Source organism: Peromyscus californicus, unplaced genomic scaffold, assembly GCF_007827085.1.
Source record: "Peromyscus californicus insignis strain IS unplaced genomic scaffold, ASM782708v3 Scaffold_1__1_contigs__length_55948999, whole genome shotgun sequence".
Taxonomy (NCBI): domain Eukaryota; kingdom Metazoa; phylum Chordata; class Mammalia; order Rodentia; family Cricetidae; genus Peromyscus; species Peromyscus californicus.
In genome coordinates, this window is record NW_026294492.1 from 25,125,182 (window position 1) to 25,152,822 (window position 27,641).

The window sequence follows — 27,641 nt, forward strand, 5'->3', positions numbered from 1 at the left end:
TGAACCTAGGTCCTATGGAAGAGTAGTCAGTGTTCTTAATCACTGAGCCATCTCTCCATCCCATGTTCTTCATTAAACTAGGGTCTTTCTAATGAAATCACTTTGGGGCAATTTAGCTTGGTAAGTAACCAAAAAAGATCTCCTCTGCTGAGATAATGATTTCTGCCATAAAGTAATAACTATGAACTCTTTATACCTCTGTTATATATATTTTTGCTTATAAGAGGTGGAGGATATGTTTGAGATTTTTATGATATCAACCCTAAAAGTGCCTACAACTCTGATATAAAGTAAAAAAAATAAACTTTCAGACCACTGTAAAAATAGAAAGCAAAGGGTCATAATCAACAACCACGAATCTAATGCTATTATATGTAGCATACAGTGTAAGTTTAATATAAATGATAGAATATATTAATCAGAAAGAAAAATAAAGACAGTATGATAGACTAAAAACAACCAGAGCTAGCTGTATGACTCTTGTCAAGTCTCAAAATCTCTATGAGCCTTCATTCATTTGTAAAAAATGAGATATAAAATACATTATCCTTTCCAACTGCCTTTTGTGGCTATAATATTCTGTAACTGAAATAATGTGACAGGGAAAGGTTATAGGAGAGAATGCAACAGATGACCTCTAATTGTACAGGTCATCAGAGACATCACTGTATTATCACTATTAGATAAATTTCTGTGGTAAAGAATACACATCCAAGCCATCTACTTATCCTCACAGCTGCCAATTACTATATGTATAATACTGTACCTCTTTCAGGTTACTTTCCATGAAAAACCAATGATTTTTAAATACTCCTAAATTTTTCCAAAGGTGAAAAAGGAAAAAAAAAAAAATCAAACTAATCTAGAAACTAGGAAGTTGGCCACAACCATTCATTAGCCTCATCATCTATCATATTGACCTATAAATAAAAGATTCAAATTGATGCCACATCAAAATTACCTACTATATGGACTCTTCAGAATCATCAACGAATGGTCTAGGTCAGAAAGCAGCAAATTCATGGGTAAGATAAATTCAGGAAGAATCTGCTCATTTGCAAGTATTTTTCCACTCTAGGAATACGCTAGCATATGAGGGGCGCTGGACTGATTTGCCAGCACCGCTTTAATAAATAAGAAAGACTCTAGAAGCAATGCACACTAATGTATACTCAGAATTTAAATACAACACAATCAACAGTCACAGATTATTACAAGGAAACTAAGGAAGGTTCTTTCTCCCCTGTACTTTAAAAATACTGTGCTTTACAGTTCTAAATAGGCATTTAAATTTCTCAAAGTGCTTTAAAAAAATAAAAAACGGCTTTTGTTTTTGGTTTTGATTTTGAGACAGGGTTTCTTTGTATAGCCTTGGCTGTCCTGAAACTCGCTTTGTAGACCAGGCTGGCCTCAAACTCACAGAGATCTGCCTGCCTCTGCCTTGAGTGCTGGAATTAAAGGCTTGAGTCACCACTGTCCGGCATAAATGGCCTTTTAGTGTGTTAATTTATAAATGTTTACACACAAATTTTTCAGGGAGATAATATATCAAAATGATGTATGCTCATTTATAACTTTTTCATATCAATGAAATAAATTAATTTTCAACCTACTGATATGTGACCACAATCAAAGCTCCTTTTTCTTCTGCTGTTTGTTTTTCAAGTTTGTGTGGGTGGGTTTACCTGCACATGATAGGCACACACACAGAGGCCAGGGTACAATGTGCAGGAGGCTGATTCTCTCCTTCCACCATGTGGGTTCCAAGGCTCAAACTGGGATGTCAGGCTTGGCAGCGGGCACCTTAACTTCTGACCTATCTCACCGGCCCCATTTTGATTTTTGGTTGTTTCTTTCTGAGACGAGGTCTTACTAGGTTACTCTAGCCAGACTGAAATGTGCAATACTCCAGCCTCAACCTCCCAAGAAGCTGGGATACAGACATTCACAACAGCACCAGCTCAAGAGGGAAGGGCAGCTGGGTCTCCAACATGTCCAGAAATGAGCTCCAGCTCGACTACAGAAGAGACATTGCTCTCTACTGACAGACATATGCCTGTGGCAGCTGTCAACAGATGGAAGGAAGCCCATGCTGGCCTCCTGGCTTCCTCAGCATCACAAACAGCTGTTACACATTTCAAAGTCCACATTAGCCTCCTAGCCCTCCCCCATTCCCGCAGCTTCTTGTCCTCCTTATAACAGGCATGTTTTTCCACCCCATGCTCTCTCACTTCTCTTGAAGATAGCCCTGGCTATGACCAGTCTACTTCTTTCTCTCATTGCTCTGGACTCTTCCAGATGCCTCTGGATAATTTCTCTTATTCACAATAAAAAACCTCCCTAATGAAGAAGCCATTTCAGTGGTCTCTTTACCATGCCCCTCACACACAGAGGGGATATTCTTGCTCTAGAAAAGAACTAATTGAAAATATCTCAAGGGCTGGGTACATGACTCAGAGGCAGATCTCTCACTTACATGGAATCCAATGATGCCTTATATTCAACCCCCAACACCACAAAAATAAGCAAATCTGAAGTAAAGTATCACACTAAAGAAAATTAAAATTGAAATCTAAGGAGCACTAAAGGCCCTAGCTGGTGGGAAGACCTCCACGGCCCCCTTTTGCAGTTCTGCTCAAGTGGGGGCTAGTCAGGTGCCAGTCAGGTGAGTCCCATAATGATGAGCAAATATGTGGTGGAGAAATGGAAGAGAAAGAGAAGCAGAGTGGTCCATGTGCTGTGGAAAGAGGCAGAAAGGAAGAAATGAAGACGGTCAAGGGTAGGCTGATGTTGGAGGCCTGATTGCCACATGGGGCCATGGTACTGTCTGGGCCAACATTTGTGGCTCCTGTTGCACCCGAAGGCTGTGTGTGTGTGTGTGTGTGTGTGTGTGTGTGTGTGTGTGTGTGTGTGTGTGTGGTTGTCTGAGGTCTGACCAATCACCTGGAACTATGTTGGTACCCAAAGGCCATGCTGCAGTCAAGCCCACACAGACCTGAGTACCACATACTACTACCCAGGCCAGGGCTACAGCTGGGAGCCATGTCTGGGTCCCCAGCCCTACTGCAGCCAAGGTCTACGTTGATATCCATACCTCCTGTTGCCACTGAGGACCATACTGATTCCAGCGGTCTGGGCTGCCACCCAAGGCCATGCCAAGTGGGTTGGCCTATGCAGCTACCAGGGTCCTGGTGACAACTAGACCCAGACTGCTACCCAAGGACTATGTCTGGGTCCGTGGTCCTACTGCATCTGAGGTCTGTGTTGAAGTCTGTGGTCCATGTTACCACCAGAGGCCACATGGAGCCTGGGGTCTGGGCCACAACCTGTGGCCTTGTTGATGTCCAGGGGCCATGATGCTGCCAGAACCATCCTGATCTGAGTAGCCAGTGCATCCACCTGGAATCACGATGTCGACAGACCGAGCTGCTGCCTGGGACAATGTTTGGGTCCCTAGTCGGGCTGGGGTCTGTGTTGAAGTCTGTGACCAAGATTGCCACTAGGGCCTATACAGTGGCCTGGGATCTCAATCACAGCCTATGGAATTGTTGTAGTCTGGGGGCCATACAGATCTAGGTGGCCTGTGCTGCTACCTAGGGCCATGGTGTCATCCAGGCCCAGGCTACTCCCAAGGGCCAAGTCTGAGTCTGTGGCCCTAGAGCGGCCAGGGTCTGGATTGACATATGTGGCCTGTTGTCACTGAGGGCCGTGAGGATGCCCAGGGTCAGATATCCATCTGAGCCCAGGTCGGTGTCCTAGGGCCACGCAGATCTGAGCGGCCTGCACTGCTAACCAATGCCATGGTGATGTCTGGGCCAGAGTTACAGCTGAGGGCCATGTCTGAGTCTGTGTCCCCACTGCAGCCAGGGTCTGTTGATTTCCAAGGTTCCTGTTACCATAGAAGGCTGTGCAGACACTCGAGGTCTAAGGCCATGCTGGTGTCCGAGGGCCACACTAAACCACTGGGGCTCAGGCCAATTTGAATGACCTGCACTGCTACCTGGGAAAATGGTGACATCCAGACCCAGCTGCTGCCAAGGACCATGTCTGGGTCTGTGGTCAAGCTGCAGCTGGGGTCTGTCTTGATGTCTGTGACCCCCATCACCTCAGGGGCCCATAGTAACCATGCACGATGAAATCAGAGGGCCATGCTGAGCCAGCCCCACCCTTTGCTAGCCCAGGGAAAGCTGGCCCCAACCCTCATGGGAGAGCTGGCCCCACCCCTCACCATAAGTGACAGTGAAACAACCTTGAGGGCATGGGTGTAGGGGAGCTGACTCCACCCTCTCACCTGAGGTCGATGGCCCCAGGGGCCTGGACTGACAGCTCAGTTACCATCCGCTCACAGCAGGGCCTTGGGTTGGCCCACCCTAACATCTACCCCATCCAGGACCTGCTGGAGCTTGTGAAGGGACTGGTCCTGTGGAACAATACCCACAGGGGCTCCATGACTCAGGGCAGCCACTGGATATCCCAGAGGCCTTGAACCAGACCCCTGCTGTGGATATCGTTCTGTATAAATAAAACACTGATTGGCCAGTGACCAGGCAGGAAGTATAGGCGCCTGCAGGACTGGCGGGTGAGAGAGATTTGTCCTGACTGTGGGCCAGGCAGGACAACTCTAGCTACAGACCCCAGACTCACTGCAATCAACACTGCTAGTAAAGCTGGCAGGACAAAAGGGTGTACTGTGTGACACAGAGGCCCTCGATGCCACCCAGATGAATGAAGAGGTGTTGAAGAGGTGGGAAAGAAAGAGAAGTGAAGAGGTTTTTGTTTGTCTTGTTCTTGTTTGCTTGCTTGCTTTGTTTTGATTTTTTAAATTTTCTTGGCGGGGGGTGGGGTGGGGGTGAGGGGTGGGGGGGTGAGGAGGGCGGGGGACGACACTGCAGGGCTGAAGGGAGGATTTAGGGGGGCTGAGAGGTAAGTGGAATTGGGGTGCATGATGTGAAACTCCCAAAGAATCAAATTTTCAAAAAAAATATAGATCATACACTAGCTACTTATAAAAAGAAACTGCAGTCTATTTTTAAATTTTTTAGCACAATTCAGTGTTTCTCAACGTCATTGGCAACTCTTCAATGTGAGGAACTGTCCACGTAAGGTATGTGGTGTTCCTATTACCTGCCTATTAAATGATACAGTGTGTTCCTCTTCTCATCCAGTATTAGCTTCAAAAATAGCTCCTTGCACACCAGAGTGATCCCCTGCCCATAGTTAAGACCACCATTAGCCAGGCCATGGTGGCATAGATCTTTAATCCCAGTACTCAGGAGGCAGAGGCAGATGGATCTCTGCTTTCAAGGCAAGCCTGGTCTACAGAGTGAGTTCTAGGATAGCCAGGACTACACAAAGAAACCCTGCCTCAAAAAAAAAAAACCAAAAACCAAAAACCAAAAACCATCACAAACCTTGTATCCTTATTTTGGTTTAATGTTGTGAAACAGGGTGTGGTAGTTTAAAGAGAATGGTCCCCATAGATTCATATACTTAAATGCTTGGTCCCCAACTGTTGGAAGTGTTTTAGGAAGGATTAGGAGGTATGGCCTTCTTGGAGGAGTGTCACTGGGGGTGTGCTCTGAGGTCTCAAAAACCCATCTAATTCCCAGTCTAGCTCACTCTGTCTCATGCTTGTGAATCAAGAGGTAAGTTCTCAATTACTGTTCTAGCACCCTCTCTGACTGTAAACCCAACTGAAAGCTTTCTTATATAAGTTTCCTTGGTCATAATGCTTTATCACAGCAACAAAGTAACTAATACACAGAGTTTGCTGGGTAGTCCTACCATGCTGGTATTCGATAAGTAGCTGAGGCTGGCTTGGCACTTGTCTCCATTTCCTGAAAACAGATTATAAATGCACCCCAGCATATCTAACATTTTTTTACTCAAATTTCTTATCTTAATGAAATATCCCCAATGTAGATGGCAAAATTTGTCTCAATATACACAATGAATTTGGCATAATTTTAACATTTCTTAATGACAGATAGTCTTAATTATGCAATGACTATTATATGCTAACATAACAAGACTCTCAGAAATCGAAGATTATCTTTGACCCTATTAACACATCTACTACATTTGAAGATTGAACATTCTTTTTTTTTTTTTTTGGTTTTTCGAGACAGGGTTTCTCTGTGTAGCTTTGCGCCTTTCCTGGGACTCACTTGGTAGCCCAGGCTGGCCTCGAACTCACAGAGATCCGCCTGGCTCTGCCTCCCGAGTGCTGGAATTAAAGGCGTGCGCCACCACCGCCCGGCTGAACATTCATTTTTAAATGTGTGTGTCTGGGTGTGTCTGTGTGTGTCTGTGTCTGTGCACGTGTGAAACAGAATGCATGTGGAGACCAAAGGACAACTTCCGGAAGTCATCTCCTTTCTTCCACTGTGAGCTCTGGAGACTGAACTCAGGTCACCCAACTGGCAAGAGCTTTACCTCCTTGAGACATCCTGGCAGCCCTATTTATGTATTTGTTTGTTTATTTATCTATTTATTTTGGGGGAGAGGCTCTTGCTATGCTGTCCAAGCTGGTCTAGAACTCATAGGCTCGAGTGATCTTCCAGCCTTAGCTTCTCTCAAGCATCTTGGACTACAGGCATGTGTGATGATGCCCAGCAAAGACTTTCTCTTGACACACAAAGATCTTTTCCATTTCCTTCTTTTTAAGAAATCGTATTTCTTCTTACACTACCTACTTCTGAAGCTGCTGTATAATAATTTTTGTCCAATTACCAAGCACAAAGTGATAGATGACGCCTTAAAGATGACTCCAGGCCTTCCTAAGAATCAAGGTGCATAGGCTTTGAAAAACAGCTACTTACTTTTTCATGAAGAATTTACTTTACTTACTTTTGAATTTATAAATGCTATGACTTAAAAAGAAAATCTAAGGACTGAGAGATGAATAAACCAGAAGTTCATAAAGTACATTATACTAACCAATGAATGTTTAAGACAAAGAATACCAAAATATACTAAACTTTATTAAATACTCTAAACATAATTATTACTAGTAATACTTGAATAACTCACCTGATTCCCTTTAGTCCTTCTCTCTGGATAACTTGAAGAATTTCTTTATGACTCATAGGTGTATTGGGGTATTTTTCTAAGACCTGAGAAGCAAGGAATAACAATGAATTCTTATTTTAAGTTCTCATTCTTATAATTGTCTATTATTATAACTATGTCAATAATTAGATCTATAACATAGATATCTAGAGACTTCACCCAGATATTTTCTGTTAATCACAAACAGTAAGTCGAATTATGAAGCAGAAATGGATCAAAAAGGTTAAAATTAACACTTTAATTACTCCTATTAATGAATATGAAATTGCTTACTCTTAGTCTCCATTCCCATATCACATCCCTACCTGTGGTCTACCACTGTACACATCTTTAGATTATCTACTTTAGCAGGGTGTAGTGGCACAGACCTTTAATCCCAGAACTCAGGAGGCAGAGGCAGGTGGATTTCTGCCTCTGCTTCCCAAGAAAGACATAACCACCATGCCCAGCTAAATCCATGCTTCCTTTAAAAAAATTAAAATTAAAATTAATAAAAAAAAAACAAAAAAACTATGTCAGTGTTTTGGATGCAACACAGACAGTAAGCTTAGTTTGTTCGGTCTTTCCCATTAAATTTAACTAAAAATCTGGACAGAATGAATGGAATCGCTATTTGAGGACTCTGAAAATGGGAGCAGATAAAAGGAAACCACAATTAGAAAAAAACACAGTATAGTCAGAAGTGGATTTCCTGGTTTTGTTTTCTCTACAACCTCCTGTCCCGGACTCAACAGCAACCTGAAACCCAAGAGCACACTGACACAGACAGAAAATGTTCCAAGACAATCTGTCATTTTTGATCTGAAGCACAGTAAAGGGAGCCCTTCCTAATGTCACAGAGGTAGAGAATTCTCTTAATTTGTTTTTAGGCTTTGGGTATGTCATGGTCCTTTCCCTCTCTATACCTGCCCAGACAACATGGCAGGAGCTATAAACCAATATCACACTGGGAAACTAGCCACTAGCCAACATAAATACAAAATAGATGTGAATAGCTGCCAAAGTTCTAAAAATTATGATGTTCTGAAATTTAATATACAGGAGATTGGTAGAAACTTGGGAGTTAAAGCTAATGCCAGGCATGGTAGCACATTCCTTTAATCCCAGAACTGGAGGTAGTGGTAAGCAGTTCTGTGAGTTGAAGGCCAGCCAGGATACATACAACTCTTGTCTGAAAAACAAATAAACAAAAAGATTTCCGGCCAGGCTGTAGTGGTACACATCTTTAATCCCAGCACTTGGGAGGCAGAGGCAGGCGGATCTCTGTGAGTTCGAGGCCAGCCTGGTCTACAAAGTGAGTTCTAGGTTAGCCAGGACTGTTTCACAGAGAAACCCTGTCTCGAGAAAACACACACACACACACACACACACACACACACACACACACACACACACACACACACAAATCCTCATAGGATTTAGACAAGCATTTGATGCTGTTTTAGTTTGATCTGAGGACAGATTCTCCAGCCCAGGCTGCCTATAACTCCCTACATAGCCAAGAATGCTCTTGAACTTCTTTCTGATCCTCCCGTCTGCACTTCCCCATGCTCAGACACTCCACATCCACCTGGGTTTTGCTAGAGAAGGACTCCAGGGCCTTTTATATGCTATGCAGCACTCTACCCAATGAGACACATGTCCAGCTGCTCATGGCTGTGGGATCCTAACAGCATCAGAATGTCAGATACATAATTTCCAATCACTCAGCAGAACTCACCAAAGACAAACTACACACACCAGACCCCAAACGGCAACTGTGAAGATCAGACACGCGCAACTATGCTTCAAGAAATGGTGGTGCAGGTCTTTAGCCCCAGCACTCAGCACTCTGAAGCAGGAGTCATTGCCCTGCTCGCCAATAATCTTTGCCACATCCTATTTCTGATGTTAGCTTTATCAAAAATTTCACCATCATTACTCAGATGAAGTAAACAAAAGAGCATGCCTTCCTTGGGCTATTAGCCTGTTTTTTTCTTCAGTTTTCACTATAAATAACTAATGGTATATTAATTTCTACTAATTAAACAAAAACACAGAAATAGAAAATAATCATAAATTCCAAAACTCATTATAAAAATCACTCCTCTGTTCAGAAACTACACTATACTGCAAGAAAAGCCAAGAGTAAACTATCATGAGTAAAACACCTGTGTTTACATGCCACAGTCCTTTGGTTAAGCTGGACAGAATGGTATGTGACTGTAATTCCAGTGCTGTTGAGGGAGAGGCAGCAGTACCAGTTAGAAGCCAGCCTAGACTACATATGTAGAGGGTGTCTCCCCCTCAGAATGGATTGTGCCTGTAATTACAGCACTTAGGAGAGATAGGAATACTGAACAAAATGACTGTCAGTCTAGGTTACATGATGAGTTCCATGACAGCTGGGCAACAAAACAGAAACAGGACCTGGGACGGTGAGATGGATCAGCAAGTGAGAGCATTTAACCTGAGTTTAATCCCCAAGACCCACATGAAAGAGGAAGAGAAAAGAGTGCCTCTTGCATTTCAAGTTGTTTTCTGAGCTGTGTGCACATGACCTCACACATAAATACTAATAACAAAAAAGGACAGTTTCTCCTTTCGATAACCATTTTTGTTTATATTTAATTATCTTTTTTGAAAAGGAAGTTCAAGACAGGGTTTCTACATGTAATAGTCCTGGAACTCGCTTTGTAGACCAGGCTCGCCTCAAATTCAGCCTTCTGATGTCGGGATTAAAGAAGTGCACCACAGCCCGGCTTATATTTAATTATCTGAATCTCCCTAAGAAAATATAAAGAATGAGAAAAAAAACCTGAGAAGAATCCAAACATTTCTGAGCAAAAATACTAAACTATTACAATTCTTTATTGTTTTAAAAGTACAGCAAGTGTAGATTTACCAAGGAAAAGTGAGGAAAACTCTTTAAGGTGGGAAGGATCCAAGGAAGGCACACCATATTATAATCTTTACCACAAGCTCAATGTAGGCTAGCTGTTTTCCAAAACAGCTACCTTATTCTGACCACAGGACGGCAGTGTCTGTCTCACAAAACAAAAAACAAAAAAGAATTCTACTCGAACTGTTCGAACCACAAAACACAATTTAAACAAACTACTCTTATGACAATATGATCAAACATGAAAAAAAATTAGAAATCAACAGTATAGGGCTGGAGAGACGGCTCGGTGGTTAAGGGCACTGTCTGCTCTTCCAGAGGTCCTGAGTTCAACTCCCAGCACCCACATGGTGGCTCACAACCATCTGTAATGGGAACTGATGCCCTCTTCTGTCTGATGCCCTCTTCCATCATGCAAATGGAGCACTCATATACATAAAATACATAAATAAATAAATCTTTAAAAAATTAACAGTATAAAGAACTCAAGGGCAGGGCTGGTGGAGAGATGGCTCAGCTGTTAAGAGCACCTACTTACTGCTCTTCCAGAGGACTCGGGTTCAATTCCCAGACGCCACATGGCCACTAACAATTGTTTGTATTCTAGTTCCAGAGGACCCAACACCCTCACATAGACATACAAGCAGGTAAAACAACAATGCACATAAAATATAAATAAATAATTTTTTAGAAAAGAGACAAAGAACTCAAGGGCAATGGACAAGGTTCCTAAAGTACTTACTAATACTACTCCTCAGCCAGAAATATTGTTGCAGGACTTTATTTTTTTAGCACCCATGAGCCAGAGAGGCAGAGGCAGGCACTGGATCCTTGTGGGTTCCAGGCCAGCCTAGTCTACATAGCAAATTCCAAGTGGGCCAGGGCTATATAGTAAGACCCTGTCTCAAACGAAACAAAACAAAGCAAAACAAAACAAAAAGCAGGATTTAAATGATCAGTCTCTAGTAAGTTCATTCAAGAAGTGAAAAGATGAATGAAGAGTCTGAATTTTGTGTAACCTGGATCATTTAATTTTACATTTAAGATGTTAATAACATAATAATCTCTTACTGTCTGGCATAAGAATTATTTACTGACCAAAAGCCTTAAACAGGATAACTAATACTTTTGTAGTCACAGAGATCAACCAGAACACAAGCAGAGTAAGAAGGTTTCGGAAGTCTGTGCTACACAAGATACACAAGATGCCTAAAAGCCAGGGAAGAAAAACGATCAAATAAACTAGGTGGCTAATGGGACAGGAGGGAAAAAAAAAGCCAAATTTGAAATAAATTTAAAAAAAAAAGAAAAGTCAAATCTGAGTGGGGCGTGGTGGCACAGGATTTTAATTCCAGCACTTGGAGGTAGTGTCATGTGGATCTCTGTGCTCGAGGATAACCTGGTCTACAGAGTTTGCTCCAGGATAGCCAGGGCTACACAGAGAAATCCTTATCTTGACCAAAAAAATTTAAAAATTAAAAGGGGGGGGGGCAGGCTGGAGAGAAAATTCAGCAGTAAAGAACAATGGATTATCTTCCAGATGATCCAGGTTCAATTCCTAGAACCAATGTGAAGGTTCACAACCTTGTAACTTCAGTTTCAAAGAATCCCACACCCTCTTCCGGCCTCAACAGCACCAACTGTGCAGGGAGAACACTCAGACACATAAAAGTAACATTTTTTAAAAAGGGCCAAAATTCTTCTGAAGTTACAGTGGTCAACAATGTCTAAACTGCAAGGTTAATAGAAACATTCTGTTTTTCAACAACAAAATTGCTTTAACTAGCTGTGAGGATTCAGACTCCATTTAATCAGGAAAAGGCATCAGATTCAGCAGGCTTAGCAGTGAACCGGCATCCAGGTCAACAACTAACACTGAATTCTTCCTAGAACATCAAAACCAACAGGGAATGGGAGTCAACCAACTACTTTTGCCAATGACAGAAATGAATTCCAAACAAAGACAAAAGGAGAGCCTAGCCATTCCAAATTTTGATCCCCACATGAGAAGCAGGTACAGTTTTGACATTTGCTTCATCCTCCAAACTTCTACTACCTGATATTTGAAACCAAGGAACCAAATGAAGCCAAGATGCTACTTTCCCACCTACCAAATTCACTATATACGAACACTGTGACAGCTTAGAAACTGAACTTTACACAGGAAAGCCATCTTGCTGAAGGGAGGGAGGAACAGCAGAAGGAGAGAGAGAAAGGAACACAGGCACTTCAAACTGAAAACACAACTAGCTAGGAGGAGGTGGTGCACACCTTTCATCCCAGCACTCAGGAGTCAAAGGCAGGGGGATCTCTGTGAGTTCTAGACCAGCCTGCTCTACAGAGTGAGCTCCAGGACAGACAGAGAGTTACACTGAGAAACCCTGTCTCAAAAAAAAAAAAAAAAAAAAAAAAAAAAAAAAAAAAAAAAAAAAAAAAAAGAAAGAAAGAAAGAAAGAAAAAAAGGAAGGAAGAAAACAACTAAATAGTGAGGGGACTCTTGCACAAAGAACCAAGGGGAAGGAAATCTAACAAGTTTCTAAATTCCATTAAGACGACATTCTAATACCAGTACTCCCTACTCAAGCCATACTCTTCCTATGTCTAGTGAATTGTGCTAGATTTCACTCAAAGTTAAAGAAGCACTTATTCCTTCCAAATAGCCAGTATTATTTCTTCAAGGTCAGTGACTGTTACATAGTAATGACACCACAAACAAGACAAGGTTACTCAAGGAAGAGGAGGGTACAATTAAATTCATGAAGGTAAGTTATACTATCAACAACACTGGCACTGAGCGGGATGATTAAAAGGTTTTCTCCTTGTTTTTCCCCTCTGTAGTTCCTATTCCGTACAAGTTTTTATTTTAACCTAGAGCTGTCTGCTTTATGTAATATTCCCTTTCATGGATTCTACCTTTATTGAGTCAAATATGACATGAAAGTGATAAGGCTGGTACTATGTGAAGTAACATGCATGCATTCATTAACATAATCTAAAGAAAAGCCAGGAGTAAACAGGAAAACATTACCACACACAAAGTTGTCTGAGAAAAATTAATGAGAAAATACTTATTCAAAGAAAGCAATAGAAGAAAGAACTCAGAATTGCATGCTGAAGCAGAAGGGTCTTGAATTCCAGGACAACCTATGCTATATGGCAAGACTGTGTCAAAAACAAGCAAAACACACCCCTTAATATTTAGAGGGAAACTAATAAAAGGAAGAAATGTTAATAAATCAAACACAATTAGAAACACAAAAACAATTAGAATTTTATAAGAAAAATTCAGATGGAAATACGTTTGCTTACAGTGTAAAGTTCTCTCATTATGCATGGTAATATTTAACCATAATTGAACATCAAAGCTCTCATATCTTTTAAGCAAAAAAAAATAGTAATATTAGCCTGAGAAAGTATCTATTACATGGCAAAAGCAGTGATTTCATGTACTGAAAGTAGAGTTACAAACTGATGAAACCAGCTGGGTGGTGGTAGTGCACACCTTTAATCCCAGCATTTGGGAGGCTGGCAGATCGCTGAGTTTGAGGCCAGCCTAATCTACAGAGCAAGTTCTAGAATAGCCAGGAATACACAGAGAAGCCCTGTTGCACACGTGTGTGTGTGTGGAGGGGGGCGGGGGGTGATACAAAACCAAAAGATCCTATATAAAAATTATCTGTAGATATTGTTTACCTATGGATCTACACAGTAAGAAACATGCACGTAGACTCTAGAATATATAAAGAACTCTTACAGGGCTGAAGATACAGCTCAGTTAACAGAATGCTTGCCAAGCATGCGGAAAGCCTTGGAACAGAACTCAAAAATTCAAAAACCTGGGTGTGGTAATGTACATATACGATCTCAGCACAAGAGGGTAGAGAAGATCAAGAGTCCAAATGTTATGTGTATTGATTGATGTTTTGCCTGTGTGTATGTCTGTGTGAGGGTGTTGGATCCCCTGGAACTAGAGTTTCATACGGTTGTGAGCTGCCATGTAGGTACTGGGATTGAACCCAGGTCACCCTAGATTATATAGTAAATTTAAAGACAGCCTGTTCTAATTTCAAAAAAAAATAGCAACAATAAAAAGCTAAAACTATGGCCTAGCAATTTACTCCTAATAAAAAATAACTAAAAGCATATATTGAGACAAAGAACTGTGCAAACATGTTCATAAAAAACCTTTTCCAGGGACTGGAGAGATGGCTCAGCAGTTAAGAGCACTGGCTGCTCTTCCAGAGGACCTGGGTTCAATTCCCAGCAACCACATGGCAGCTCACCACTGTCTGTAACTCCAGTTCTAACACCCTTACACAAACATATATGCAGCCAAAACACCAATGCACGTAAAATTAAAAATACTAAATTATGTAAAAAAAAAACCTTATTAACCATTAAAAACTATGTAACATATTTAGAAAAATGATTTGAAAACTACACAGCCCTATGTGTCAATGGAAACAAAGGTCAGAACGTCGACTTTCAGTACCGATAGAAATGGACTACCAACCTTAAAATCTATACCCAGCAAGAACACTCAACTAGGAACGGTGGCCCCTGTCTGGAATACCAGCACTCCAGAGGCTAAGGCAAGAAGAACCAGTCTGGGTTAGACCCTGTCCAAAACAAAACACCCTTCTGCAATGAAAGTAAAATAAAGTTATTCTCTGGAACTGGATAAATGCCTCGGTGGTTAGAAGCACAAACTGTTCTTCTGGAGTTCATTTTCCAGCACCCACGTCAGGCAGCTCACAAATACCTGTCTATAACTCTAGCTCCAGGGGAATACAGTTTAATTCTGACCTCTGCAAGCACAGGCACACACACACTTAAAAATTTTACAAGACAAAGTTGTTCTTTGCCGGGCAGTGGTGGTATACACCATTAATCCCAGCACTCAAGAGGCAGAGGCAGGTGGATCTCTGGAGTTCAAAGCCAGCCTGGTCTACAGAGAGAGTTCCAGGACAGCCAGAACTACACAGCGAAACAATCTTAAAAGGCCAAAAAAATTTAAAAAACAAAGTTTTTTGTTGTTGTTTGTTTTTTTCAAGACAGAGTTTCTCTGTGTAGCTTTTGGAGCCTGTCCTGGCACTCTGTAGACCAGGCTGGCCTTGAACTCAGAGATTCTCCTGCCTCTGCCTCCCAGGTGCTGGGATTAAAGGTATGAGTTACCACCACCCAGCTAAAGTTACTCTTACAGAGAATATGTGCAGAAAAGGAAAAGAACGGAGCAAGCCTGTAACTACTGTCCTCATTTTGTCCGGCCTCCAACAACTCTCCACTGACTGGTATATGAGAACTTGGATTTGGAGAGAAATGTTCCTGTACAAACCATGTGATTTATGTGAACATCTGCCTTCCTTCTAGAAATTCAGAATTGTGATATATGCTGACCTGTTCTCAATAAAAAACTCCTTGGCACTGTTTCGTGACAGACATTTTACTCCTCGTCATAATTCACTCCTGGAGGCACTAACTTACAGTGTGATCCTACTCAGAAACCACTTGAAACCTTCCTCCAAATTTCACCTCAAGCATATTTGCCCTCTACTCACTTCAATTTGAATTTTTTGTATGTAAATACACATTCCTACATGTGTACCCGTGGGTGGATGCCAAAGGTCAACCTCAAGTATATTAATTACCCTTAGCAGCCCTCCACCTTCCTTTGTGAGACATTCTCTCACTTAGGCCTGGGGCTCAATGTTGGCCAGTGAATTCCAGGGGTCTGCCTGTCTTCCTTCCCCAATCCTAGGATTACAAGCATACATCCCATACCTGGCTTTTATGTAGGTGCTGAGGATCCAAACTCAGGTCCTCATGCTTGTATACACTTGACCAAGTGAACCATCTTCCCAGCCTTGCTGTTGTTTTCTCCTTCAAACAAAGTCTCAATCCAAATCCTGCCTCCGTATCCCCCAAGTTTTGAGGTCACAGGCCCATGTACCATGTCCTGCTTCTACTATACCAGTTTTGAACTGAATTCCATGCCATAATAAATGACAACGATAGTCTGACTAAAAGCCGAGCCCCATGTGTTGTCTTTCAGAATTACCAAACCTGGAGGTGGTATCAGGGATCTCTCCCACAAAAAAGAAACTAGGAGTCTGTTGCTAGGAGACTATGCTTTAAAAGACAGCTAAAAGTTTTCAAGGCAGAAAAGAAATACTATCAGAATCTGAAAAATAAATAATGAAAGAACAAGTTGGACTCAGTGACGTACTCCAGCAGAGGTGGAAGGATCAGAAGTTCAAGGTCATCCTTGACTGCATAGGGAATTCCAGGCCAGTGTGGGCTACATGAGACCCTATCTCAAAAAAATATAATATAAAAACAATATAAAGAGTTGGGAGCTGGAGAGATGGTTCAGAGGTTAAGAGCACTCACTGGATGCTCTTCCAGAAGACTCTGGTTCAATTCCTAGCACCTACACGGCAGCTCACAACCATTTTTAACCTCAGTTCCAGGGAATTCAATGCCCTCTTCTGACCTCCAAGGGCACCAGACATGCACATAGAATACAAATATACATACAGGCAAAACATCCATACACATAAAATAATACATTTAAAAAATAATAATAAAGAGAAAATATATGGTAAGTATAATAGGCTATTCTCCTGAACTTTCAAAATTATTTTCCATGCCAGGTGTGGTGGCTCACACCTTTAATCCCAGCACTTGGGAGGCAGACAGGGGATCTCTGTGAGTTCGAAGCCAGCCTGGACCAACAAGAGAGTTCCAGGACAGCCAAGGCTGTTAAACAGAGAAACTCTGCATTGAAATATATGACAATATATACAGGTTAGTAAAGGGAACTATATGGTGATAAGTAAAACAGTGATTCTAAAAGGTAGGTATACTCTACTCTCTAGAGCACTGTGGGGGGACGACAAACACAAAATGAGACAACTTAGAAAGAAGGTGTGGTGGCTCACACCTACGATAATAGCTGAGGCCATGAGGCAAGGCTATGAGGTGGAGGTAGAAAGATCAACAGGAATTTGAGGTCAGCCTGGACTGGTTCTCACAGTGAGAGACCCTATCTCAAAGAACCAAATAAGTGGGGAGTGGCCCCTATGAGCCACCCTCTTCCTGGGAATCTTGGCAGTTGATGGCTGCTAGAGGAGGAGGAAGGGGCATTTTCTTCAGTGGCTACACTGGGAAGTGCCCACAATCCTGTCAATAACCCCTTCTCCATGCACCTGTAAGCAACCCAAATGAAAACTCACTGGGCCACCAAACTGTTAACAGCAAAGAAAGTACAAGGGAAAGTGGGGAAGAGGAAGGGCATCAGCAGGAGGAGGAGACAAGACAGGAGAATGGTGGGTAAAATGATAAAAATTCATGTACATGGATGAAAATGTTGTAATGAAATTCATTACCAGTTATGTATAACTTAATGTGGACTAATAAAAACCATTAAAGATAAGTAAGCCAGGCATGATGACTAAGAACTAAGATCCCAGCACCGAGGGACAGCCTGGGCTACATAGCAAGTTCCAGGCCAGTTAAGGCTATAGTGCAAGACTCTACCTCACGAAATGAACAAAAACAAATAATAATAAAGAAATGGTACAATTTTTGTGTGAAAGAACCACACTAAAGCTCCTTACACTTCAGGAGACCAACAGAATTTGAGAAAAAGGTTCAGCTGGGGAACTCCATCTGTAATACATGTGGGGAGAAGAAACGTAAAATGAAAACAGTGTGAAGGCCGAGGGAAGAAATACACAGCCAGTCACACTAGACTTTCCAGACCTCTGTAACAAACCCCACACATGGCCCAACCACCTAAAACAGACATGCTAGCTCCTGCATAAAAAGCTACTATTCCCAGAATAAAAACATGTCACGTCAATTTTTTTCAGCCTTCTACCTTTGAGCCTTTCTCTTCCAATACAATACTTCACAATACTCAAAGGTGAACTAGCAATATACCAGACATTTTTCAGTCCTCCTTCTCCTCACCTTGTGCCTCATTTTACAATGACCTTACATACTACTCATCTGTAAATTTTCTATCCATCATCTTTAAGATTTTCACTTTTGTATGGGGATATGTGTGTCTATACACGTGAATGCAGGTATCTGCAGACTCAGGGAATTGGATCGCCCCTGAAGTGCTGAGTTACAGGTGGTTGTAAATGCTAGCCATGGGTACTGGAAATCAAATATGGGTCCTCCACAAGAGCATTCCATGTTCTTGCCGGAAGGTGTACTCAGGAGTCAGAAGCAGGCGGATCTCTATGAGTTCAAGGCCTGCCAGGTCTACAAAGCAAGTTCCAGAACAGGCTCCAAAGCTACACAGAGAAACCCTGTCTGGAGGGCAGGAGGAGCAGTCCATGTTCTTAGCCATTGGGCCAAACTGCTCCAGCCTTTACTCACCATTTTTAAACACTGAGGCCTTGAACACTCAAATTTTATTAACTTACCACTATACAGCTTCAATACATATTTATTCTTATTCATGACTATACATTTTATTATCAAATTTTTGTTACAGCAATATACATTTATCTCACAATTTCTATGTGTCATGGTTCCAAGCAGATTAACTGGTCCTCTTAAAATCAGACCAAGCTGTGAAAACCAAGTGTCACTTCAGAGTATGAACTTAGCTGAGCTGTGTGGTCCCTGTCTAGTCCTTGTTGGCACTTAGCTAATACTCACTCAACTCGTAAGGCTGCTTGCCATCTGTCCTCTTTCACACCAGACTGCTGTGGGATGGTCTGTATGGCAAATGTGTTGCTGATTGGTCAGTAAATAAATCACTGATTGGCCATTGGCTAAGCAGGAAGTGTAGGCAGGACAAGGAGGAGAATAAAGCTGGGAAGTGGAAGGCTGAGTCAGAGAGACACTGCCAGCCGCCACAATGACAAACAGCATGTGAAGATGCCGGTAAGCCACAAGCCATGTGGCAAGGTATAGATTAATGGAGATAGATTAATTTGAGCTGTAGGAACAGTTAGCAAGAAGCCTGCCATGGCCATACAGTTTGTAACCAATATAAGTCTCTGTGTTTACTTGGTCGGGTCTGAGGGGCTGTGGGACTGGCAGGTGAGAGAGTTTGTCCTGACTGTGGGCCAGGTAGGAAAACTCTAGCTACAAATGGCGTCCAACGTGGGGCAAGAGTTTCCACCTAAAAACTGAGAAAAGATTCTAAAACGGAGCTAAAAACAGTTCCTAATTGTCTCTCTCAAATGAGCGGCAGCTGCCGGTTTGAGCTACTTGTGGGTTCCTGGTGTGAGCGTTCGACCTGCAGTATGGCAGGAATGAGGCCTCTGCAAGTGGCACATTAAGCTGCATGGTGGATTTAGCCTTTGCAGGTACAAAACAAAAAAAGGTTTTTGGGCTACATGCTGCTTGGATAAAAGCATAGACCCACGATAGCTCCCAGAGCTGGTGGTAAACTACCACTGCCATGTTGGGAAGCTGAGGTGGGTGGAGCTAGCAGCCACAGCTGCTGCAGTTTAAGGCAATAGATTCACAATAAGACAGATTCAGATGTAATAGTTTACATCTGTATGTAATGTATGTAAAAGATACATAGGCTTGAAAGAGACAAAAAAGATGATATATAGAGTTATAGAAACAAATATAGAGTTTTAAAAAATAAAGTCTTTAAAGAGACAGTAAAATTAATATAAAAATAAGCCACGTGAAGATGAATATTACACAGAGAATCTGGATTGTGTTGTCTTTGGGATTTTTAACTGCAGAAAAACATTTGATTGTAAAAGCTGTTGAGTTATGCCAAAATGTATATTTTAAAGAGATCTTGACTTAAAAATTTGGATGTAAGGATGTGTTGCTTTGGAAAGGAGACTCTGCTTTTGTTTCAACAGAAAGCCAAAGGCTATGGATTTGTTCCAGATTAAGATACATCAGGTTTGACCAGCCGAGACCCCCTGAAAGGTCTCCGATGACACCATGGCCCAGATGTTCCAACATCCAGAATGGTTTCAAGGCAATTGGCTCAGACGATACAGCCTCACGGACTATTCCATGATCCTTAAATTTTCTTTGTGTCCCCAAAAGATACAGCGCCCCCCTCCAGCAGGAAGTAGTAAGAGAAGCTACGCCCAAATTCCCAAATTATATGTAATTTTACTTTGTTAAGGTTAAAACCTTCCTTTTTGAAGAAAAAAAAAGGGGGAAGTGCTGTGGGATGGTCTGTATGGCAAATGTGTTGCTGATTAGTCAATAAATAAAACACTAATTGGCCATTGGCTAGGCAGGAAGTGTAGGCGGGACAAGGAGGAGAATAAAGCTGGGAAGTGGAAGGCTGAGTCAGAGAGACACTGCCAGCTGCCACAATGACAAACAGCATGTGAAGATGCCGGTAAGCCATAAGCCATGTGGCAAGGTATAGATTAATGGAGATGGATTAATTTGAGCTTTAGGAACAGTTAGCAAGAAGCCTGCCATGGCCATACAGTTTGTAACCAATATAAGTCTCTGTGTTTACTTGGTCGGGTCTGAGGGGCTGTGGGACTGGCAGGTGAGAGAGTTTGTCCTGACTGTGGGCCAGGCAGGAAAACTCTAGCTACACGAGACCACAACACGGCTGTGTTGTTTGCTTCTTTTGTTTGTTTTTTTGAGACAAGGTCTCACAACACAGTCCAGTACGGCCTAAAACTTACTATATAACCCACGTTGACTCCAATCTCCTGGCAAATCGGCCTCAGCCTCTCTGGTGTTAACCCACACCTTCTAGGATAAAAATTATTTCTCTATTTTACCCATTGCTTTTTACATAAGGATACAAAATACACAGTAGGGAAAACTTCATAGCATGTTAATGTATTTCACTGGAGTCAAACTGGTGGCTCATACTGACTGTTGGTTTGGAGACCAATCTGGGATGCATGGCAAATGCCAGGCCCACCTGGGTTACACATAAGACCCTATCTCAAAACCAAACAAAAAACAAGGAAGAAAGGGAGCAGAAAGTTCTAACACCGTCCACAGGAACAGTGTTATTTGAAATTGAGTATCAATAAATCAGCTACTGAATAATTCAAACATCAGTGAGTTAGACTCCAGATGGAGGCCTGAGGATGTGGCTCGGCTGGCACACTGCCTGCCTGGCGTACAGGAAGCCCTGGATTTCATTCCTAGCACTGCATGAGTCCAGGTACCACATAAACCTGTCATGGTGGCGCCCACCTGAAATCCCAGCACTCAGGAGGATAAGGAGTTCAAGGTCATCCTCAAACACATAGCCAGTTTGAGGCAGCCTAAACTACATGAGATCCTGTCTCAAAATCTAAATGAATAAAATCACTTAATACCCCCACATTTCTCACTCCTTCCCCCTCCCCAAAAACCCTCTCCCAAGGGTCTCAAGCCCAGATGCCTCAAATTCATTATGAAGCAGAGAATAACTCTGAACCCTCGATTCTCCTATCTCCACCTCTTAAGCCCATACAAGATTATACCAACAACTCAGTTTATGCCATGAAACTATGCAGTGCTGGGGATAGAACCAATTCATTCTTGTCAGGCAAGCAATCTTCGGACTGAGCTACATCGCCAGCCCACAATTTATAATCTCTTAATGGTTTGGAAAATATTTCATAAGATTCCCAAAACCTAGAAAGAAGAAAAGGTAAAGACTGATCAACTTAATTGCATTAACATTAAATATATATGTGCAGGGGCTAGAGATGGCTCAGCAGTTAAGAGCACTTCCTGCTCATGCAGAGTAACCGAAGTTCAGTTCCCAACACCTATGTCAAATGGTTCACAACCACCTCTAACTCCAGTTCCAAGAGGTCCTCTGTGGGCACCTGCACACACATGATATACACCCATATGGACACACACAAAAGTAAATCTTGAAATACATATGTATGAGGGTGCACACTTGAGTACATGCCCAGGACAGGGGCCAATAAGATGGGTCAGTGTAGCTAAGTGCCTTTGCCAAATAAGCCCTGGAACTGCAGTTACAGATGGTTGTGTTTTGTTCCAGGTTACTGAATATACTAAATTTAAACACTTTTTAAATATGACTTAAAGAGTACTAATTACACCCTTTAAATCAAATATAGAAGCCCCCATGGTGCCTCATGTCTACAACCCAAGCTCTCAGCAGGATCAGAAATTCAAGGCCAGGTTCAGCTATGTAAAGTTTGAGGATAGCCTGGGCTACATGAAACTCCCTCACAAATAAAAGAAAAAAACAATGCTATAAAATTTATATAAACTCATTTAAAAAAAACAGAATTAAGTAATTTCAGATGAGTCTAGTCTACTGAAAAGTGTGCATATTAAAATACTAGAGATGCTCAGTTTGGAGCTGGAGAGATGACTCAGTGTAAGAGCACTTGTTTCTCTTGCAGAGGACCGAGGTTCAGTTCCCAACACCCACATGGTGGCTCACAACCATCTATATAACTCCAGTTCTAGGGGGCCTAATGCTTTCTGCTGACCCTGGACACCAGGCACACATACATGCCGGCAAAACACTCATACATATAAAATAAATATTTTAAAAAATGCTACTAAAGTTAGCTAAGATTGACATTTTGCTAAACATACAAGCAGGTGGAAGGTGTATATTACATAAAGTTCTATAATTTGCTTTATGAATATCATGGATATCTTCTCATGGCAATAACTAAATTGCTGCCACCTTCCAAATTGCTGCCACCTTCCCTTTTTTTGAGACAAAGTCTCATGGTGGCAGGGTTGGAAAGAGTGTGCAAGTGCTAGCAAGCCAATGCGCAGACACAGAGACAAACTGGGACAACGGAGTGCATGTGCCCTATACCCAAGGACCTACTTTATTGTTGTTTTGTTTTTTCAAGACAGAGTTTCTCTGTAGGTCTAGCTGTCCTGGAATGTGCTCTGTATACCAGGCTGGCCTTGAAGGCGTGAGCCACCAATGCCTGGCTAAGATGTATCTATCATCTACCCACCCACCCACCCACCCTATCTATCTGAGACAGGGTCTCTCTACATACCACTGGCTGTCCTGGAACTTGCTCTGTAGACCAGACTGGCCTTGAACTTGAACTCAGAGATCTGTCTTTCTCTGCCTTCTAGTGCTGGGATTAAAGGCATGGGCCACCACTCCTGGCTTACACATACTTCTTAAAACTAGACTCGACCTTGCCGGATGATGGGAGGCAGAGGCAGGTGGATCTCTGTGAGCTGGAGGCCAGCCTGGTCTACAGAGAGAGTTCCAGGACAGCCAAGGCTACATAGAGAAACTCTGTAACCAGGCCCTACCTCTTTAACATTTCTGCTGCGTAATAAATCTGTCAAATTGCAGATCCATCAATGAATTTGCCCTTTGATGAAACCATGCCTTCATGATCCATTCACTACCCTGAATCCCCCCACCTGAATACTGACTCATTAGGAACCAAGTCTTCAACAACACTTGAGCCTTTTGGGGATACACTTATGTCAGAATTATAATGATATCTGTGTTGTCGTGTGCTAAAAATATTCCATAGCTTTTGAGCACCTAAAATGGCCACTGTGATTACGAACTGCATTTAACATTTTATTTAATCTTAATTACTGCTAAAAATCGATATGTGGGCTAGGCGGTGGTGGTTCACGCCTTTAATCCCAGCACTTGGGAGGCAGAGGCAGGCAGATCTCTGTGAGTTCGAGGCCAGCCTGGGCTACAGAGTGAGTTCCCGGACAGGCTCCAAAGCTACACAGAGAAACCCTGTCTCGAAAACAAAACAAACAAACAAACAAAAATCGGTATATGCCTATTATTGGATAATACAGAATTAAAGTAATTTCCCATGTTTATTGACTATTATTATATTCTTTTTTTTTTTTTTAATAGGGTTTCTCTGTGTTTCTTTGGTGCCTGTCCTGGAACTCTGTAGACCAGGCTGGCCTTGAATTCACAGAGCCTGCCTCTGCCTCCTAAGTCCTGTGATTAAAGGCATGCACCACCACCACCCAGCTGACTATTGTTATATTCAATCCCCAGTACTGGGGATTGAATTTAGGGCCTTGTGTTTGCTCGTCAGGTGCTACATTCATGTACATCCATAGTGTCATGCCTCTGACTCTCATTTTAAGTTTTGAGACAGCCTCATTAAGTTGTCCAGGCTGGACTTGAACTTACTGTGTAGCCCAGGCTGGTCCTGCATCAGTTTCCTGAGTAGCTGAGAGTGTAGATGTATTTCAACTTAGAAAAATACAATATTTGTATTTTCTGCCAGTAAACTTTGCTATTCAGATCTTATCTTTTGTCTTTTTCTATGTTATTCCTGATCTTTAAAATGTTAGTTTTTATTTATATGTATGTGTTTGTCTCTCTGTGTGTATGCCATGTGTGTGCAGGTTCCTGCAGAGTCTAGAAGAGGGTGTTAGATATCCCAAAGCTGGAGGAGCAGTGAGCTTCCTAGCCCAAACTTGGGTCCTGGAAGAACAAAATATTCTTTGTTTGTTTGTTTGTTTTTATTATTATTATTTATGTTTTTCTGTCATCAGCTTGATACAGTACAAATTCTTATCCTAATAGTGAAATGTTTCACTGAAGCTTGCCCAGTGATTCAGTAAAAACTTATTATAAGCCACTGTCATCCTAGGGTCCCCCCTGCTATGTAGCTTCCCTGGTTCTGTGGGTTGCAGTCTGATTGTTCTTTGCTTTCTATCTAGAATCCACTTATGAGTGAGTCCATACCATGCTTGTCCTTCTGGGTCTGGGTTACCTCACTCAGGATGATATTTTCTAGTTCCATCCATTTGCCTGCAAATTTAATTTCATGCTGTCATTGTTTTTCTCTGCTGAGTAGAACTCCATTGTGTATATGTACCACATTTTCTTAATCCATTCTTCAGTTGACAGGCGTCTAGGTGGTTTCCAGGATCTGGCTATTACGAATAATGCTTTTGTGAACATAGTTGAGCATGTATCTTTGTGGTATGAATCAGCATTCCTTGGGTATGTGCCCAAGAGTGTTATAGCTGGGTCTTGAGGTAGATCGATTCCCAATTTTCTGAGAAACCGCCATACTGATTTCCACAGTGGTTGTACAAGTTTGCACTCCCACCAACAGTGGAGGAGCGTTCCCCCTTGCTCTGCATCCTCTCCAACATAGACTATCATTCGTGTTTTTGATCATAGCCATTCTGACAGGAGTAAGGTGGTATCTCAGAGTCGTTTTGATTTGCATTTCTCTGATGACTAAGGATGTTGAGCATTTCTTTAAATGTCTTTCAGCCATTTGAGATTCTTCTTTTGAGAATTCTGTTTAGCTCTGTAGCCCATTTTTTAATTGGATTGTTCAGTATTTTGATGTCTAGTTTCTTGAGTTCTTTATATACTTTGGAGATCAGCCCTCTGTCAGATGTGGTGTTGGTGAAGGTCTTTTCCCATTCTGTAGACTGTCTTTTTGTCTTATTGACAGTGTCTTTTGCCCTACAAAAGCTTCTCAGTTTCAAAAGGTCTCATTTATTAATTGTTGTTCTCAGTGTCTGTGCTACTGGTGTTATATTTAGGAAGTAGCCTCCTGTGCCAATGCATTCAAGAGTATTTCCTACTTTCTCTTCTATCAAGTTCAGTGTAACTGGATTTATGTTGAAGTCTTTGATCCACTTGGACTTGAGTTTTGTGCATGGTGACAGATATGGATCTCTTTGTAATCTTTTACATGTTGACATCCAGTTATGCCAGCACCGTTTGTTGAAGATACTTTCTTTTTTCCATTGTATAGTTTTGGCTTCCTTGTCAAAAATCAGGTGTTCATATGTGCGTGGATTAATGTCAGGGTCTCCAATTCGATTCCATTGGTCTGTATGTCGGTTTTTTGCCAGTATCCAATTATTCTTGAATTCCTTCTGTAGCTTTGGCAGCCTTTGAACTTGCCATCCTCATTGCTTAGCCTCTCAGTTACCTGGGGTTACAGGCCTTCACCTAAAGGCACAACTCTAGAGATGACCTATTGTCTAGCATGTAAGAGATCACTAGATGGGTACCAGCAGTTCATACAACCTCTTTCTATTATTGGCAATATTTCCTGTCTCAAAAATGGTGACTTTGTCACCTTGTCTTCCTAACACTGAGGCATTAAACCCATGAGGTCTGCTGTGGAGCAAGGTCCAGGTCAGCTGTGACTGTATGAAACCCTGCTTCAAAAAAGAACCAACAATAAAAAGTGTGTGTGTGTGATAAATGTGGATTCCTTTGTGGCTTTTTGAAACAGGGTATCTCTCTTTGTAGCCCTGGCTGTCATGGAACTTGGTTAGGTGACTAAGACTGGCCTGGAACTCAGAGATCACCTGCCTCTCTCTGCCTCCTGAGTGTTGGAGTTAAAGGGATGCATCACCACACCCAACCTACATGTGGATTTTTTGAGTAATAGATTGATACCTTTCCTGGAATTTTAAATTTATCTTTACTTATTTATACTAGGGAATGTAGCTAGAGTTTTCCTGCCCAGCCCACAGTCAGGACAAATCTCTCTCACCCGCCAGTCCCACAGCCGCTCAGACCCAACCAAGTAAACACAGAGACTTATATTGCTTACAAACTGTATGGCCGTGGCAGGCTTCTGCTAACTGTTCTTACATCTTAAATTAATCCATTTCTATAAATCTATACCTTGCCACGTGGCTCGTGGCTTACCGGCATCTTCACATGCTGCTTGTCATGGTGGCAGCTGGCAGTGTCTCCTCCCACCTTCCTGTTCTCTCAGTTCTCCTCCCTGTTAGTCCCGCCTATACTTCCTGCCTGGCCACTGGCCAATCAATGTTTTATTTATTGACCAATCAGAGCATTTGACATACAGACCATCCCAGAGCAAGGGAACAAATCCAGGACTTCAACATGTAGGCAAGTGCTCACCCACTAAGCTTACATGCTTACCTCTCAGTTCAAAAAGGCTAAATTAATTAGAAATTTAAAAAAAAAGGTGTTTGTAAGTTTGAGAGACCGTCAGCTACTTATCACCGGATTCTAGCAATTGATATTTACATATATTTTCACCAATCCCTTTAATAACTCACAGCACTATACATAAGATTCCTGGTACATGCCACCTCAGTACAAAGCCTGTCTCTAGTCAACTCAAGAAGGCCCAACTCAAGCCAAACCAGGGGAACTCCTAAGAGCTTTATGTCCTAACCAGTCTTGACCAATTTGCCAATGCTTGCCTAAAGTCAGTTCATGACTGGGAATAGGCTCTACATTGGTTCTGCTCAGAGTCCATGCCTCTGACCCTACATGGAACAATAGCAATGGCATTATGTGACAGACATTTCCTGGGGAAACACAAGAGACACAACACACTCACTCATCTACTCACCTCAGTAAGAGAGCCCACAACAGACCAAAGTATCCGGGACTATGGTGGTCCAGCCCCTCGATAGTACCCTCCCAGGGTCTGGGAAGAATCTACAACCAGCTGATAATTAATCTTAAGTCTCATTTATCTTTTGACAAAAATTAATAAAATACATTTAGAACAGAATTATTTCTAATCATATTTCTATAAGTTTTATACCATTGATGAACAGTTCATCAAAAGGATCTGGAATTGTATCTATTTATTCATATTCAAAGCTCAATATTTAAGAATCTAGAGGTAAATAACAGCCTGTATTCAGACTGGCAGCTTTAGAGTGCCTTTGTCCTGCAGCGGCCTAGTGTATAGTATGAACAGGCGATCCAGAATTCATGAAGACGGGTCAATATCCTGTG

General features: G+C 42.0%; 1 protein-coding gene across 6 annotated transcripts in view; it reads left to right on the top strand.

The window, feature by feature from the left end:
* The window catches only part of Ttc27 (tetratricopeptide repeat domain 27), a 220,406-nt gene that overhangs the window by 16,788 nt on the left and 175,977 nt on the right, over positions 1 to 27,641 (top strand). The window lies entirely within an intron of this gene.